Below are 17,577 nucleotides of genomic sequence, written 5' to 3'. Positions count from 1 at the left end.
CACTTTTCTTGTTTCATCTGAAGGAGGAAAGAAATTTGTTTTCTGTCACTTGGATGACCAGTCCTCCTAGTATGCCTGAGACTAAGATTCCCAGGGACCACTGGTCACCCTACCTGTTGTCCCTTTGTAACCTACTAATGTGAGTTTGCTACTTGGTGAGTTACAGATACATATTCTATCAGGTGGAGTTGCCACATGAGAGAAACTTTATTTGCAATAAGTAAGGAAATCACTGGGAATAATTTCCAAAGATGTGTTTTCCACATAGAGGGGAGTGAGTGGGTTTCTTAATATTTAGGGTTAGGATGAATATTCAGGAAGGTGAGCTTTGTCATTATATGTAAAAATAGGCAGAAGGTTGTGCAGGTATATTTAGAAAACTTGCCTATACCTGCATCCTATGTTATGTTAATGAAGCTTGTGCTCATCCTAGGGTGGAGACTAACATTATAATGAGGCAGAGGTTAGTTCCAGGCAAGGGGAAGGAGCTTATGGGCATGGCTCTGGGAGGTGGTATAAACTGGATGGGGTTTAGGGTTCTTTATTTTGGGTAAGGAATCCATGCCTTGCTTACTTTTGAAATAGCACTGAGAGTTATTATCTCTGATATGACTAAGTTTTTTCTGGGCCTGGTAGAGCTGGTTAGTTTTTATATTTCCTTTAAAATCTTTAACTCCTGAGATTTTTGCATTTCTTTAATTCTGACACCTCCTGAGAAGCTCAGCAAAAAGTGTGCTTGACCAACTAGGGCAAAGATCACAGGAAATAGCTGGGGACCCTGCCTCTTTGTGTTTACAAACCAGGTTCAGTAGAGAGGACATAGTCTTGCCTAACCACCTTCTCTCCCCATTCCATTATTTGAGATTTCATTTTTGTACCATCTCAGTATTAATCCCTATGCACATGATGAGGAAAGGCAAATATAAATGGTGGCAAAAGTATTTGTGCATTAAATACTACTTTCATAATTTGTATTAGCTTTTCATTTCTGGAATGCTTAGGGATCACTAAAAATCTGAGGTGCTTCTGAAACAGCTACATTGGGTAAAGACATGCATTCTGTGTCCTGAGCTGAATACAGTTATCTATGCAGTGAAATCTGGAAGGCCAGTGTTGCTGTATTTCTTGGGGCTTATTATACCCTCTCCTTTCCTTCTAGAACTTCTGCTATTTCCTTCATATCTCTCCCAGTCCTTTCTTTTCTATTTTCTTCCATATCTTTCCTTCTTCTTGGTTTCTCTCTCTCTCTCTCTCCCTTTGATTCTAAGGGTACACAGAGAAAAGAAACTCCCTGGGAAGCTGTTATTCTTGTTGGCTGTTACTAACATTCTTGAATAGTGAAGGCTCTCTTTCATGGAAAGAGTCCCCATAGACCCTTATCTTTTGAGCTAGGTAAATCAAAAAGTACTCAGTGCTGTTTTCTGTGCATTTCTGATTCTATGGAGGAAGACTTTGGGGATTCTTTCCTCAAGGTCCTCTCCAGAACTGAGTGTCAACCTGGTTCACCATAGATACAGGGTCTATGTGGCTTGCTACCATATTATCAACTCCTCACACCCCTTATTTCAATTCTTCAATGTAGCTGACATTTCTTTTTCAGATCAGTTTGGGGGTACGGGTATGAAAGAAGTATGGCTATTTTCAGAATTGTCTGACTATTGTGTTTTACAAGAAACCAATAACTGCGTATTCAATAGAATTCCCAAAATTTGCTCTGAAGAGTAGGCATCCCAACCTTTAATCATGGATGAAAACAAAACTATAAAGTAGAACTGAAAGAGATCACCTTCTTCCAAGATGACCTTTTTTATGACAAAGGAGCTACATGAGGTTTACATTATCATGTTTTTTAGTTTAGATGTGAGCCAGAATCCTAACCCAATGAAAAGCATTTCTTAGACTGTCTATCCTCCCATTTTGGGCTAAGTGATTTTGAGGATGCTTTATTATCTGAGTTTGATCTCTATAAGCATGCTGCTTTTGTCTTCATTCCTTTGGCATTTCAAATTTTCTTCATGATTTTCTAATTATTGACATTCTTAGAGGGAACAAGAAGATGCTGTACACCTGTGTGCCCATCCTAAAGCAGATGGCACATTCACAAAGGGTGATTAATGAAGAGACTCTTAATTAAATGGACCATTGACAAGTTGTGGGCAAGGTGAGCAGAAACCAACTAAGGTGATACCAGGAGGCTTTTATCATCCCAGTAATTTTACAAGGACTAACTCATGAAAGTCCTACTAAGGGCAGGTTTGTCTCTTAGAAGCTGTGGCCTTTGGCAGAACATGGCCACTGTCAATTTGTGGAGTTGACAGAAAGCATACAGGGGAATAAAAATCACCATATCTTCTTTCTGTTCTGATGTCCCATAAATGTCTCAAATTGGCCGAATATTGAGCAGAGGTAAGAAGTCATGGAAGCATCACTGATACCACCAAGAGAGGTCCACTTCCTAGGGCACAGAGCAAGGTAGAGGAAGTTGAGAGTGATTCATACTGTTCAGTACATAACCGAGAAAAGTTGGCAAAAACGTCTTATTCCTCATCAGAAGCTTTTTGTTAGAACTATATCTCAAACATTTTACTTAGGCTTGGAATTAAGTGTGATACATCGAACGATTCTCTGCTTATTTCAAAGAGCATAGGAAAAGGTTCTTTTTTTATATTAATTTAATGTGAAAAAGTTTACAATATAAACCAATATAGGAGGGAGTGAATGCTGGGTTAGAGAAATAAAGCAACAACTTCAGGGTCGGGTCAAGATGATACATTAGAGCTTGGTTGCTTTTGCTTCCTTCTACAATTAGTCCCGGGGAAGCATTAAAGGAGTGTGCCATGGGCACATGGAACCAGCAAGAGCCATAAGGAGACTGATGGTGGGGGCAGGGGAGAGTATTGGGGGCTGTGAGTAGGTGAAGTCTGGAAAACAGGAGGGCCAGAGCTGGCTGAGAAAAGCTAGAGTGGAAGAAAGCCTTATATATTCTGCTCTTGACATTTGCCTTGCATTGCCTTGAAGAACTTTGCTTGTCCCTTTACTGGGAAAAGTGGCTGAACAGACACGGTCAGGAGTAACATTAATCTACCACAGCTTGGAGTGGGGAAGACATGAAGAAAACAGATTTGAATTAACAAGCCACCCTCAAGCATTTACTTCTCCATTTTTTTCCTTTTTAGCTTCAATTGAGATTCCACCTTATTTCGATGCTGCTACTTAAGCATTTAAAAGGTAAAACTTAGAATATTGCTGGCTAGGGGGACAGCAAATGTAAGGAATCAGCAAGGTTTCTGTGGTGCCTGCGACTCTCTTCCCATCCCTTACTCTCCCCTTAAACACACAGGGACTAATGTAGACTGGAGCCTTTCTCCATGTTATAATGCATATCACCAAACTGAGTACCAGATACTTCCCTATGAGTATAAGCTCCCAGGCTGAACTAATTACACCTCTTGAGAGAACAGTAACTCTACAAAGAAAGACAACATATGGAATGACATACTTAATCAGAAGCACAATTGTTTGAACAGACTGGCAGAGGATTTAAAGTAATTGGAGGTAAGGAAATATTATAAGAATGTCAGAGAAAAAATAGACACTTGGGTATTAAAAGGTAAAAGGAGAAGTGATTCTGTATTATAGAATGGGTACAGCTAAAGAATGAGTTAATGAATTAGAAGGTAACACTGAGAAATATTCCAGAAAGAGGATAAAAGGAAATCCTAGAAAACATAACAGAAATCCTAAAAATATGGAGGGTTTATATAGATCTTCAACATCTGTATAATAGAATTCTAGAAGAAATCTTAAAAAATGGAAAGTTGGAAAAGTTTCCAAAAATAAAGAAAAATGAAGACCATGGAAGGACATCTAGAAACCTAGTCGGGATATGATTAAAAACACATACCTAGGCTCATACTGAAATTCAAGAATACTAGAGATAAGAAATTTTAAACCTTTCCCAGGTAAAGATATTGTCAATAAAAAGCAAGAATTCTGTGGCTATTCAACATGTTAACAGCTTTGGATGCAAGAAGATGATTATGTTGTTGAAGTATTGAAGGAACAAATGTTCATGGAGATTTTGTGGCAAGTCAAATTTTCACCTAATTCTGAGGACATAATAAAAATAGTCTTAAATGTACTATGTCTCAGGATGTTTGCTACTTTAAATCTTACATTGAAAGTACTGTAGGAAGGAAAACTTGGGTAAGAAAAAGTGAGAGATTCTGCAGGAGATGAGCCAGCAAAAGATGATTTAATCACACAGGTAAATATGCATATAATGTTATAATGGCAGGGAGAAAAAGACAGAAACAGACACACAATTAAATCTAGACATGACCAACATATATACAGTGATCAAAGGTCTGAGATCTTAGCATCTGGGTTTTACTGTGGAAAAGATCTATATTGATAGGTTTATGTACCCCTGCAGAATTCCTAAGCTAAAGTGTATTTAAATGCAACCCCCGTAAGAACAGTGTGTAGCTTTTTAGTAAGTAAAATAACAAATCTCTCCAATTTACATCGGAGATGTAAAAGATATAAAGAGATAAAAGATATAAGCATAGTAAATGGGAAATGTGGATAGCAAAATTATTTTTATGTCCTAATAAAGCAGCAATTCAATAAATGGATTGAACTCCTCTATTCCATCATAGGAATGTTTTTTATTGAATTAAAAAAAAACCATGACCCCAAGATATATTGTCAATATGAGGTAAACTTAATTAAAAAAAATAGAAAACTTGAAAATCAGAGAAGATTACCAGGAAGTAAGGAGTAAAAAGAAAGATAATGATAAATTATTAGTTGAAGTTGGGGAAATTAATCCTTTTGGTGGTAAGAGGTTTATGATTTCATACTTTAGGAGAGGGCCATCCATGCTCCAGAACAGAAGACTTCTGTGTTTCTCACTACCCCCTTCATGATACTCAATTCCTCAAAGGCTTAGATATTTTATTGAAATGCATTTAAGTTGATCTTATACTGACAATTTGTGTTCTTTATGAAATATTTCCTAAAAATAACATTCCATAAAGCAGATAAACTTAAAGACCTTTTGGGTTTCTGTATTACTATTACATTTAAAAAAATATTTTGTTTGAGAGAAAGAGAGGGAGAGAGAGAGAATGAGTGGGGGAGGGGCAGAGGGAGAAGGAGAAGCAGACTCCTCACTGAGCAGGGAGCCTGATGCAGGGCTTGATCCTGGGACCATGGGATTAGGACCTGAACCAGAGGAGATGCCCCACTGATTGAGCCACCCAGGTGCCCCAACCATTACGTTTCTTTTTGATTCTTCTAATTGGCATTGTCTCCCACATGTAGGCACTAACATGATGCTATCGTGAAGCCTTAATAACTGAGCTACTCGGCAACTAGACAGTTCTGTTGATTCATTTATTTATGGATTAATTGAAACAATTTCTGCTGTGTATCTAAAATGTATCAGAAAATGATAAGCACAGAGATCAGAGTTGTGAGCAAATTAGTCACTATTCCTTCCCTCATAGTGCTTACAGTTTTAAGAAGTATAAAAACAATCACAAAAAGCAATCTAGAATTGCACAGTGTGATAAAACTAGAAGGAAAAAGGAAAACTAGAAGAAGATGTGTGTGGTACATGTTCCAGCACAGGCCTTGAATAATGTAATGTGTGTGTTATGGTGGGGCAGGAGGTGGTCATAAAAAGTACTTTTGAGTAATTGATACTTGAGTTCAGAAGGCTGATAGGGTCTCCCCAGGTGAAGAAATGTAGAGAAGAGTGTTTCTCATAGATGGGCCAATATGGGCAGAGATTCTGAGGTGGGAAAGTTATTTCAAGAGACAAAGTGATTATGTCTGGAGCAGAGCTGCTGGAATCTAGAAGATAAGAGTGGTACTGAGTTGTGATGGGTAAACTACATCAAAGATAATTCAGAGGCCCGTAAAAGATGATAAATACTTCCAATTCTATCTAAATGGAATAGAAAATAATGGCATGGTTTTAAAACTGAAAGGAGGCAAAATCAGAATTGTAATTTAAGGAGAACATTCTGGCTGCTGGAGATTATGGGAGTGCTAGAGTAAAAGCAAAAATCTAGTTAAGGAGGTATTAAAGGTCTCCAGGTGAGGGGTTTGGCAACTTGGATTGGGATAGAGCGGTGGACTTGGAGACAAGTTTTGATGGGTTGGGCTATATTTTAGAGGTCAATTTACAAATACTGGTAGTAGATAGAATGTGGGTGATGAGGACTGGGAAGTGTTGGGAAGAATTTTGGGATTCTAACATGAGCAATAGCTGGAGTCATTTCAGAATCCCTGCACTTTGTTGGGGGAAGGAGAAGACAAGATTCTGTTCAGTTTGTGTTCAGTTTGGAATAAGATTGCCAAGTGGAAATTTCAATTAGCTGGAATGTAGAAGACTGGAGCTCTGCAAATTAGGCTTGGCTGGAAACATCACTGTGTAAGTCACTGGAATATACAGCATTCAAAGAAGCAAACATAGAAGAGAGTCCTTAGAAGGAGGGATTAGAATAACAGAAGGGGTTTACCCAGAGGGAGCTCAAACATATATAAAAATTGGTTGAAGAAGGATGGGTGAGAGAAAAAAGGGGACAAGTGGAGAATTTAGTTTTCCTCAGGTCAGGAGAAGGAAATCTTCCAAAAGGAAGGGAAGGGGTTAGCCCTGTGGGATTTTACTGAGAGGACAAGTAAAGATGAGGACTGAAAAAAATGTCCTTGAAATTTAGAGACATGGAGGTCCCTGGTGTTTTTTCCAGTCATTAATGCATAAACCCACCATGTTATTATGCCCCTGGATTCTTTGGGCCAGGAATTCAGAGAGGGCACAGTGGAGATGCTTGCCTGTGTTCCACCATGTTTGGGGCTCCCCTGGAAAGACTTGAAGGCTTGGAGGGACTCTGTGGCTGGAGTCTGGAATCTCTGCAGGTTCACATGCTGACATCTGTGGCTTGAGCAAGGAGACTGAGAGAACAGGACAGGACCGCACATGGCTTTTTCCATGTAGTTTGGCTTGGTTTCCTCACAGTGCTGTCTTCAAGATTAATCAGTGTTCTACACGGAGGCTCATGGTTCCAAGCTGTGTTTTCAGAGGGTGAGTAGAAGCTGCACCTTTTGTGACACAGTCTTAGAAGTAACCACATTCTGTTGATTACAAGTGAGTCACAAGCCGGCTCAGATTCAAAACTAGAGGACCTAGGCCTCATCTCACTACCAGAGGACTGTCAGTATTTGTCTATGTAGTTTAAGGCCATTGTTGGAGCTTAAGTAACAGTCTCCGGGGAGAGGAGGATGCAGACCAAAGGGGAGCTGGCAAGTGAACAGAAAGTGAGATGTGCCACTTGAGCACAGATCAATTTGACAATAGACCCTTAAAATTTAGTTTGACCCTGATACAAAGAGGATATGGAAAATAGTAAGCAATATTAATATTTTTCAAAATTGGAACAGCTAATTTGAGTCTGCATTTGGAAGCTGTAACTACACACTCAGCCTTTGAATCAAGCATCTTAAAATGTCTTCCAGGTAGTTTTTTTTTTAATATAATAAATAAAATACCTGTAAATCCTTAGTAGAGAAAGTAGAAGCAACTATCATAACCATTTAACAAAAAGGATAAATATTCCTTTGCCTTCTTACTAAGGCTCTGGCAGTGTCAAAATGAAAGCAATGTTTGTGATTAGCCTGTGTGGTCATTGTGTGTGAACAGATGTGCAGAGTGAAGGCAGTCATCTGCTCTCAGAAGAGTATTATTGTTCTAACTTCAACTTTTGAGTTTCTTTTCTGACTTGGAATTTTGTTTTTGTAGTAACCTTCAAAATTTGCATTTACAAAACATACATTACACATGTATTTATATTATGGAATCTGTGTGGACATAGCTATAAATATTCAGCTAATATCACATCTTGAAAGGATAAGCAGAAATTTGCAACATAACAACTCTATCAACATTTTTAAAACCCAGAAATTATTTTTCCTTCCATTGTTTAAAGTTTTCAAAGCTCAGTTAAAATTAGCAAGTATTTTTGTCATAATATTGATCACAAACTGATTTTATTTTAATTTATATACATATTTTTGAGATTTTATTTATTCATGAGAGACGCAGAGAGGCAGAGACCTAGGCCGAAGTAAGTACCCTGCGGGGAGCCCAATGTGGGACTCAATTCCAGGACCCTGGGATCATGCCCTGAGCCAAAGGCAGACGCTCAACCACTGAGCTATCCAGGTGCCCCAGTCACAAACTGATTTTTTTTTTTTTTTTTTTTTTTTTTTTTTTTTACAAACTGATGTTAAACTACTGGTGACATTAGCTAAAATTTGGCTCTGGCCATTATTCATTGACTTTTTTCATTTATTCATTCACTTAATAGCATGCTTTTTTTTGTGTTACCATTTCTTTCCTACTTTTCAAAGGAAATTAAGTTTAGAATATTTAAAAAAGAATTTAGAATAGTTTGATTTACAGAAAAGTTACAAATGTAATAATGTACCTACGTGGTTCCCTCAGTAACATCTTACATTACGATTCATTTGTCAAACTAATGAATAATATTCATTATTAACTAAAGCCTGTATTTTATCAGAATGTTCTTACTTTTTACCTAAGGTCCATTTTGTTTTTTTGGTCCCAAGATGTCACATTACGTTTAATTGTTATGTTCTTTGAAGCATCTCTAAACTGACAATGTCTTAGACTTATTTATATTTGTTGACCTTGATTGACACTTTGAGGAGTCCTGGTCAGGTGTTTTTGTACACTGTTCCTCACTTTGGATTTATCTCATGTTTTTCACATGACTAGACTGTGATAATAGGCTCCTGAGGGAAGCAGACCACAGAGGTAAAGTGCTATCCCTACCAAGGATGTGTGCTGTCAGTGTGACTTATCATTGATGAAATTAAACATGGTCATGTGGCTGGGGCATTATCTTTTGGGTTTCTTCTTTATAAAGTTAGTGTCCACCTTTGCATAAAGATGTGCTTTAGGGGAGCCCTGGTGGCTCAGTGGTTGAGCGCTGCCTTTGGCCCAGGGTGTGATCCTGGAGACCCGGGATGGAGTCCCACGTCAGGCTCCCTGCATGGAGCCTGCTTCTCCCTCTGCCTGTGTCTCTGCCCCCTCTCTCTGTGTGTCTCTCATGAATAAATAAATAAAATCTTTAAAAAAAAAGATGTGCTTTAATGGGATGCCTGGGAGGCTCAGCAGTTGAGCGCCTGCCTTCAACTCAGGGTGTGATCCCAGGGTCCCAGGATTAAGTCCCACTTCGGGCTCCCTTGCATGGAGCCTGCTTCTTCCTCTGACTATTCTCTACCCCTCTCTCTGTGTCTCTCATGAATAAATAAATAAAATCTTTTAAAAAATGCTTTAAAGTTCGTAATTATTTAGGGTAGGATACAAAAGATGATTGAAATAAGATGGCTACAGAAAGGAGGAGGAGATGCAGCTGGACTTAATGGATGTTTGATTAGCTACTGGTTTCCTACAGGCCATGCTGCGGATAGAGAATAAATAGATCAGCCGTCTTCCAGATAAGATCCTGCCACACTGAGAAGCTGAGTTAGAGCCACTTCACTAGCCTTATAGAATGGGGTTCACATTGTTTTTCCTGAAGAGCTTATACTCACAGTTTAGGTGAGTGGGTCTTAAATTGTGGTGTGCTTGAGAGTCATGGAGAGAGGCAGGTAGGGACTTGCAAAACTCCAGATTGCTGAGGCTTTCCCCTCAGAGAATTTGAGAGTGGTGTGTTGCCTCAAATACTGTATTCATCTGATTCTAATTCACGGGTTCTGAGGACCACATGAATCCAGGTGCTATTGCCTGAGAGGAATGTTTACGTTCATCATGTGAAACTGGTTCTTGAGCTAAAATTAGGATAAGCAAGACCACATTCTTATTTTGAAGGGGAAATCAGTCTGCCTGCTGCCGTTTTGGGACAATAGCTCTGTTTTCAGTGTTCCTCATTCTCATAGAAAGCCTGTGTCTCTGCAAGGTCTTAGAAATTAGGAGTGGAATAAGGGTAACAGGACTAGAAAGAAAGGTTGAATGAAAGGACAGATGTGTGGAGGCAAAGATCTATGGGCCTTCAAGAGTATGGGAAGACAAGCCACAGACTGAGAAAAAATATTTTCAAAAGTCATCTGATAAAGGACTATTATCCAAAATACACAAAGAACACTTAAAACTCAAGAAAGCAAACAACCCAGTTAAAAAATAGGCCAAAGCCCAAAGAGAGATCTCACTGAAGAATATATACAGGTGGCAAATAAACATATGAGAAGATGCTTCACATCGTATGTCACTGGGGAAATGCAAGCCAAAACAACAATGAAATATCACTACATATCTAGTAGACTGGCCAAAATCAAGAACACCGACAACACCAAATCGACATGGAGCAACAGAGACTCTCACTCCTTGCTTGTGGGAATGCAAAATGGTATGGCTACTCTGGAAGACAGTTTGGCAGTTTCTTACAGAACTAATCGTACTCTTACCACATGATCCGGTGAGCATGTTCCTTGGCATTTTCTCAAAGGAGTTGAAAACATATCCACAGGAAAACTTGCATGTAGATGCTTACAGCTAAGTTAGTAATAGTTGCCCAAACTTGAAAGCAACCCAAGATGTCCTTCAGTAAATGAGTGGATAAATGAACACTGTGGCAGTGGAATATTATTAAGTAGCAATCAAAAGAAAGGAGCTACAAAACCATGAAAAGACATGAAGCAAACTTAAATGCATATTTATTAATATGCATACAAATGAAAGAAGCTGATCTGGAAAGGCTGCACACTGTATGATTCCAACTACATGGCAATGTGGGAGAGGCAGACCTAGGGACAGGAAAAAGATCTGTGGTTGCCAGGGGGTGGGGGGGTGGGGGTAGGTGGTGCAGGAATGAATAGAACACAAAGTAATTTTAGGATGGGGAAACTACTCTGTATGGTACTGTAAGGCTGGTTACAGGTCATGATACATCTTAAAAAACCTTACAGGGTCATGATAGCTTGACGGCTGACTGGCTATGGGAACTGAAAGGTACAGCTCAAAGATGTGACTGCATTTGCTGGACTTCCATCTGGGAGGGTGGTAACCTGCCAAAAGTAAAAAATGAAACAAAACCTTGCATATTTTGTAAATTTTAAAATGCTATGCAGTTGAAAGGTATCATTTAGCTGTAAAACATGGAAGTACAAAAACCACTACTCTTGCCATGAAATGAAATTCTTCCATAAGAGCTATTGCTTGTCCTACAATTTGTTTTAAGGGGCTTTTTGAGTCTCTTAGGGTGAAAACAGTATTTGATAGCAGTGAAATCAAGGAGATAAACTGAATTACAACCTATAATTACAAATTATACATGATTTTAAGTTTGCATCATTTTTTTCCCTAAGATTTTATTTATTTATTTGAGAGAGCACACAGGACTTAGGGGAAGGGGCAGAAGGAGAGAGACAGACTCCCTGCTGAGCAGGGAGCCCAAAGTGGGGCTCGATCCCAGGACCCTGAGATCATGACCTGAACTGAAGGCAGATGCTTAACCGACTGAGCCACCCAGGTGCCCCTTAAGTTCACATCTTGAAACATGACCCATATCTAACCAAGTGAGAAAAGCAGACTTAGCATTTTCTTATCTACTGTATGTACAATTATTTTTCAAATAGTGAAAGATTTAGAACTTAAGAAGGAAGAGAGTGACTGTGTTTGTATCAGGGGGTTATAGTGTTCTTAGGGAAGAAATGACATAGATTTCCTTTCAATGAACTCTTAGCAGATAAGAGTTTTAAGATCCTCCCCAAAGAAGGTAACTTGCAGAGATGGAGAGCTAGCTATCTTCAAGAAGTTTAAGAAGGCCAGAAGGAAATACATTTTCACAGCTAAAATAGCTAAGTACATTCTGGTTTCCATTGTTAATATTCACTCCTTGTGTTTCTCCCCCTGGATTTCTTGATTAAGAGAAAAGCTGTTTAGAATGTTGAAGAACTTTATAAACTCAATTCTACCAGTCACACAAGATCGTGGTTAAGGTGACATGCAGCACTGACAAGAATGGCTAATTATGTCAAATTATAGCTTTTAAAATGCCAGATGAAATTTCATTTCAGTTTAAGTCCTGTTCGGGCCTCAGCTGGATTTCTACTAGAAAACCCACTCTTTGTATTAGGTTTGAACTTTTAACTGGGAAGGGAAGAAAATAGACGGTGCTGCAGAAGGACATGGATTAACGTTAGCTGTATGGTATAAACGTTTTTAGGAGTGCATGTCGCATCCTATATTGTAAACTGATGGATGCCAAGAGATAACTGCACAATCATTATGTAAGAGGGGTGGTTTTTCTTCCTGGACCCCAGGGGTCTACTTTCTCTCAAACATCCGCCTAAGCCTGGGTTGAGTATTTTATAAATAGTTACCGTTTCAGTTAGTCTTGCTGTGAAATAAAAGACTTCAAAACTCAGTGCCTTAAAATCCCGACTATTTCTCAAAGTCTGTGGTATAGCTGGGAAGTTCTGACCTAGCCTGGGCCTGATATTGACAGACCTCTCTCCTGCCTGTAGTTTCTTGGCTGGGAGCTAGCTAGTCTGTCAGGGGACCTTGGCTGGGGTGACTCGGTTTTGTTTGGTGCCATTTTGCAGCAGCTTCAAGCTTTTTCTGCTGCCAGCAGAAGGATTCCAAAAGAGGTGATGAAAATGCACAGTCTTTTGAGGCCTGAATTGGCATATGGTCATCTCTACTGCTTCTGTTGGCCAAAGCAAGTCACAGAGCCAGCCCAATTCAAGGGGTGGGGCAAATGAACTCCATGTCTTTCTCAACAGGAAGAGCTACAAAGTCACCTTTTAAGGGATTTGCAGATAAGAAGGGGTAGAGAATTGGGGTAACTTTTTTCTCCCCAACTTTCAAAAACTACTTTCCTTCCAAAATCAAACTGCACAATATTAGGTAAGGCCTTTGCCTGTGTTCTTTACTTTTTTTTTTTTCAGTAGGCTGTTGGTTTTTCCCAGCAAGAAGCACACCTATTCTCTTCACAATTTCTTCCACAAATTATATTTTTCACAAATAACTTCAAGTACTAGCATTATTTCTCAGAAACATTTTTTTACTATGATTATCAACATAAGCCTTCCACTTTCCATTGCCATCATTTTCATATTGCACAAATGCTCTCTAGAATATGATGAATCTTCATTTGACATTCCTAAGCAGGCTTACATTAATTTTAGTTCCCCATTGAATTTCAAACAGGAGCCTCTACATTGACATTAAAAAATATTAACATTTGCAGTGGCAGTGCAATCTGCTGAGGCGTGGATTGTTGCTCTGACTTGCCACATCTTTCCCCTTGTTCTTTTTTTAGAAAGAGCAAAGCAGAGGGATTTGGCAGGGCAATTCAAGCTGCCACTCAGAGCAGCTCCAGAGACGGAAGGCTAGCCCAGACCATATTGCGTTCTAACTGGCAGCAAATCCTTCATTCAAGGTCTTTCTGCAGAAAGGCAGTTAGAGCTGGGCCCCTCACCCTTCGATGTCTGTCCTGGGTGTTAGAGATAACTTCTTAGCCATAAAACGACAGCTATTTTCAGTTTTTCTCAATGTGTCTAAAAAAGCTTCTCTTCAACCTATTCTTTTGCCCCAAATAACATCTCCCTTCCTTGTTGTTTTTGATAATGCAGTCACTGAAAAGAAGCCAAGCTTCTGATTGAGGTGTGGTGGGATAAGTTTGTTCATAACCGATTTCTTTTTTTTTTTTTTAATTAATGCTTTCGTGCCCTTTTGGACAAGGCAACGTGCAATAGGGAGAATTTCCTTCTACAGCTATTTCCACCCCTTCAGCCTTGCCTATTTTTATCATGTCCCATCACCATTATTACCCATTATATTTATATCTGCATTTAGCAGGCCGACTTGCTTCATGTCTATAAAGGTGTAATGAGCAATTTGGGTTAATGATTTTCTGCAGCTGCTCAAACAGTTGGTACTAACGTCATCGTTTACGCCTTCCAAAGACATCTGAATGAGGCATCAGATGTAGACCAAATTGGTTTTGCCTGTTGGAGGAAGTAGAAGCATGGATAGGGGGTGGTGTGTGTGTGTGTGTGTGTGTATAGAATAATTGTTCATGCATCTTTCATTCCCCTATTGGATGGATACTAGCAGTGGAGTCTTTCTCATAAAATAATCTTCAGCACTGGGAGAAAAAAATGATTCATGACAAACTAACCTACTTGTGTTGCCATCTTGATGAAAGGATATTGCTTTAACAGAATTCAGAATTTTTACACAGTTGTACAATTTATAGATGAACTTTGAAAAATACATAAAGTCTATGACTTTTCATCCCTTTTTAGGGAGAAAAGCTGGTGCAGAGAAAATAACATTGGATTGGAAATAGAATAACTGGGTTCAGTGTTTCTACTCTGCAAAATTTCAGCTGTGACCTTGAGTGTTTAGTTTAACTTCTCTGGAACTCATTTCCCTTCTCCGTGAAACAGGGAATCCTGAATTGCTCATAGAATGGTTTTAGGAAAAAGGGAGAGGAGCCCATGAATGTAGTGTGAGTGGCACACATACTAGTTGTTACTAATATACACCTTTAGAGGTCTTTCTGTTCAATTATGTGCCCAAATACATATCAGAAAGTTTCTCCACCTATGTAAAAGGGTGTTTGACCTCTCTTGGCTTTCTCAGCACATTATCTATCTGAAGGTCTTTCCTGCCCATGTCAATTCACACTTCTAGTCTTCCCCTTTCTCAATTCTTGGCTCTTCTCATATTATGGAAACCAAGTAGTGTAGTGACTATTTTACATTGTGTTATTTTCATGCTTTAGGAATCCAGAATTTGACAGGAAAGTAATTTAAATTTGGCAGCATGTGGACTCACGTAGGGACAGTTCAAGACAAAATTTTGAAAGAAGAAATTTGTTTTGAATTTTCTCCCAGCCCTGTCTACCTCTCTCAAATATACTTGTGATGAGTGTGGATTCCTTAATACTTTTTCTATACCAGCTCCCCTCCTTTTTATGATATTTTTGTCTTCTGACACTTCTTTGATTTTCTTGCACTATAACCCAATCTGTGTTCTCCCCAGTTATGGAAACCATCCCCTATCTTTCACTGATGTCTGTAGCCCAGAGCTAGGCATATATTGGGCTTGTTAAATGAATAGACATGACTGTGAGGAGATAGCCAAGCTGGTCAGATAATTGGAGCTAAAGGGTTAATTAGCATAAATAATTTCATGGATTGTGTCTCCCAGACTTCAAATTTGCCTTCTGGCTGGCACCTTACAAAGTCATAATCTGTAGAAGTGGCAGATGGTGAGACAGCTTCATAATCCTGGGGCAGGCCTTGAGGGTGGGGAAGGTGGGCAGATATTTCTGGGCATGTAGCCTTGATATGACGTTCTTACAGTTTTATTAGGGCTGGAGGCATACTCTAGTACTTCTTTGGTTGAGATGGAAAATTTTACTCCTTCCCCCTTCCATCACCCCAAATGTTGCTTGGAACACCTTGGCTCAGTTTTATGAGTGCTCTGAAAATGAACAACTCCCATTTATTAAGCTCTAATTTTCGCTGACGCTGTTAAAGGGTTTGGGATATACTAATAATTTTCTTAAACCCTAATGGTTCTATATGTTAGTACTATTTTTAATTTCTCCTTTAGGGAGGGGAAACCAATATAGAAAGAGATTAATTATTTTTAAGTAAGCCTTGTGTACAATGTGGGCTTGAACTCATGACCCTGAGATTAAGAACTGCATGTTCTGCCAACTGAGCCAGCCAGGCGCCTCCAGAGGTTACTAAATTGTATAAAGTTATAGTCAGTAAGTGGAAGAACCAGGAATCAAAGTCAGATTTTTTTTCTCCTCATTCTATGTTGTTAACACTCCAGGGTAATGGATATGACCACAGAAAAATCTGCATATTTTCATGTGATACTGAGATAGACTGCCTGGAGACTTGGAGGGGACAGTGGCATGATGATCAACAAATTGCTGTAAATCTTTCTGGCACCATGAGAAGTATAGTTAGGCTGTAAGAATGGGGAGTTCTCAGGGATATTTCAGTGGAGAAAGGAGCTCAACATTCCTAAGAGCAGTTCCCTAGAGACAGTGTCTCTGTGTTCTGGAGGACAAGAATGCTAGGATGTGCCTAAAACCATCTTTGGAGTGAAGTACAGCTATTTTAGATATGCAGTTGAGAGGAGTTTTTGTTATCAGGCAAACTGGTAACACCCTCATGAAAAAGAATGAGGCAAGGATGTATGCTTGCATTAAACACCCATTCTAGACACCATGGAGGTGGGCTCAGGGAGTGTTCTCAATTAGGCTCAAGATTCCTTGCAAGAAGTAATTCTTGGTCTAACCTGGCTCGCACAAGAATGATCAATGGGGCTGCCAGGTTCGTTGCCATTGGTTAGGACTGTAATCATTTACCAAAAGACTTCTAGTTACTGTGGCTGCTCTCAATCAATCCCAGGCTCATTGGCTTAAAACAACCAGCCATTAATTATCTCTCACATTTTCTTTGGGTCAGGAATTCAGGAATAGCTCAGACATTCTAATGTGGAGTGTTTAAGGAGGTTGCATTCCGACCATGGCCAGGATTGAGGTCATTTTACTTCTTCACTTGGGTCTGGCATTGGAGTTGGGAAGACCAACAACTGAAGGTGAGGCAAGGGCCTGTTAGGACCAATTGTTATACATTCAGGACCTTTGTAAGCCAACTTTTAAACTTCTGGTTTCTTGATACAGATCTGAGTGGGAACATTCATATGGTGGAAACCAACAAATGCTATCCAATGGGGCTTTTTCAGGATCCTGTTTTACCTGCTCACCACTGTGACTGGAATACTGGGGGCTCCTTGGCATATCTTTGTCTCTTGATGTGAGGGCTTCAGGGTAGTTGGACCTCTTTCCCGTCAACTCTGGGCTCCTAAGATACGAGTCCTGAGAGAGGGAGGCAGGAGCAAGTTTGCAGCATTTTATGACCTAGCCTTGGAAGTCTTGCAGCACTGCTTCCACTGTAGTGCCAGGGCCTCTCAGATTCAGGAAGAGGGAACATAGATAGACCCTGTCTCTTGATGGAGTGTTAATGGCACAGTGTAAGAACAGTACATAGAGGGGAGGCCTTTGTGCAGTTATCCTTGGAAAAGACAGCTCTCACAAAGCCTTAGAGCTCATGAATGAGCAGGGAGGGAGGGGCAAAGGGAGAGGGAGAGAGATAATTTTTTTTAAAGATTTTATTTATTTATGAGAGACACACAGAGAGGCAGAGACCTAGGTAGAGGGAGAAGCAGGTTCCCTGCAGGGAATTTGATGTGGAACTCGATCCCAGGACCCCTGGATCATGACCTGAGCCAAAGGTAGATGCTCAACTATTGAGCCACCCAGGCACCCCTGAGAGAGAATCTTAACCAGGCTCCAAACTCAGCACAGAGCCTGACTCAGGGCTCTATCTCATGACCCTGAGATCATAACCTGAGCTAAAATCAAGAGTTGGACACTTCAACTGAGCCACCCAGGTGACCCAAGACTTTTCTTTTTTCAAAAACCTTTTATGATTATAAAACTAATG

The sequence above is a fragment of the Nyctereutes procyonoides genome, unplaced genomic scaffold, assembly GCF_905146905.1.
Source record: "Nyctereutes procyonoides isolate TBG_1078 unplaced genomic scaffold, NYPRO_anot_genome, whole genome shotgun sequence".
Classification (NCBI taxonomy): Eukaryota; Metazoa; Chordata; class Mammalia; order Carnivora; family Canidae; genus Nyctereutes; species Nyctereutes procyonoides.
The sequence above is the reverse complement of the archived record's forward strand: the minus strand, read 5'-3'. Positions refer to the sequence as shown.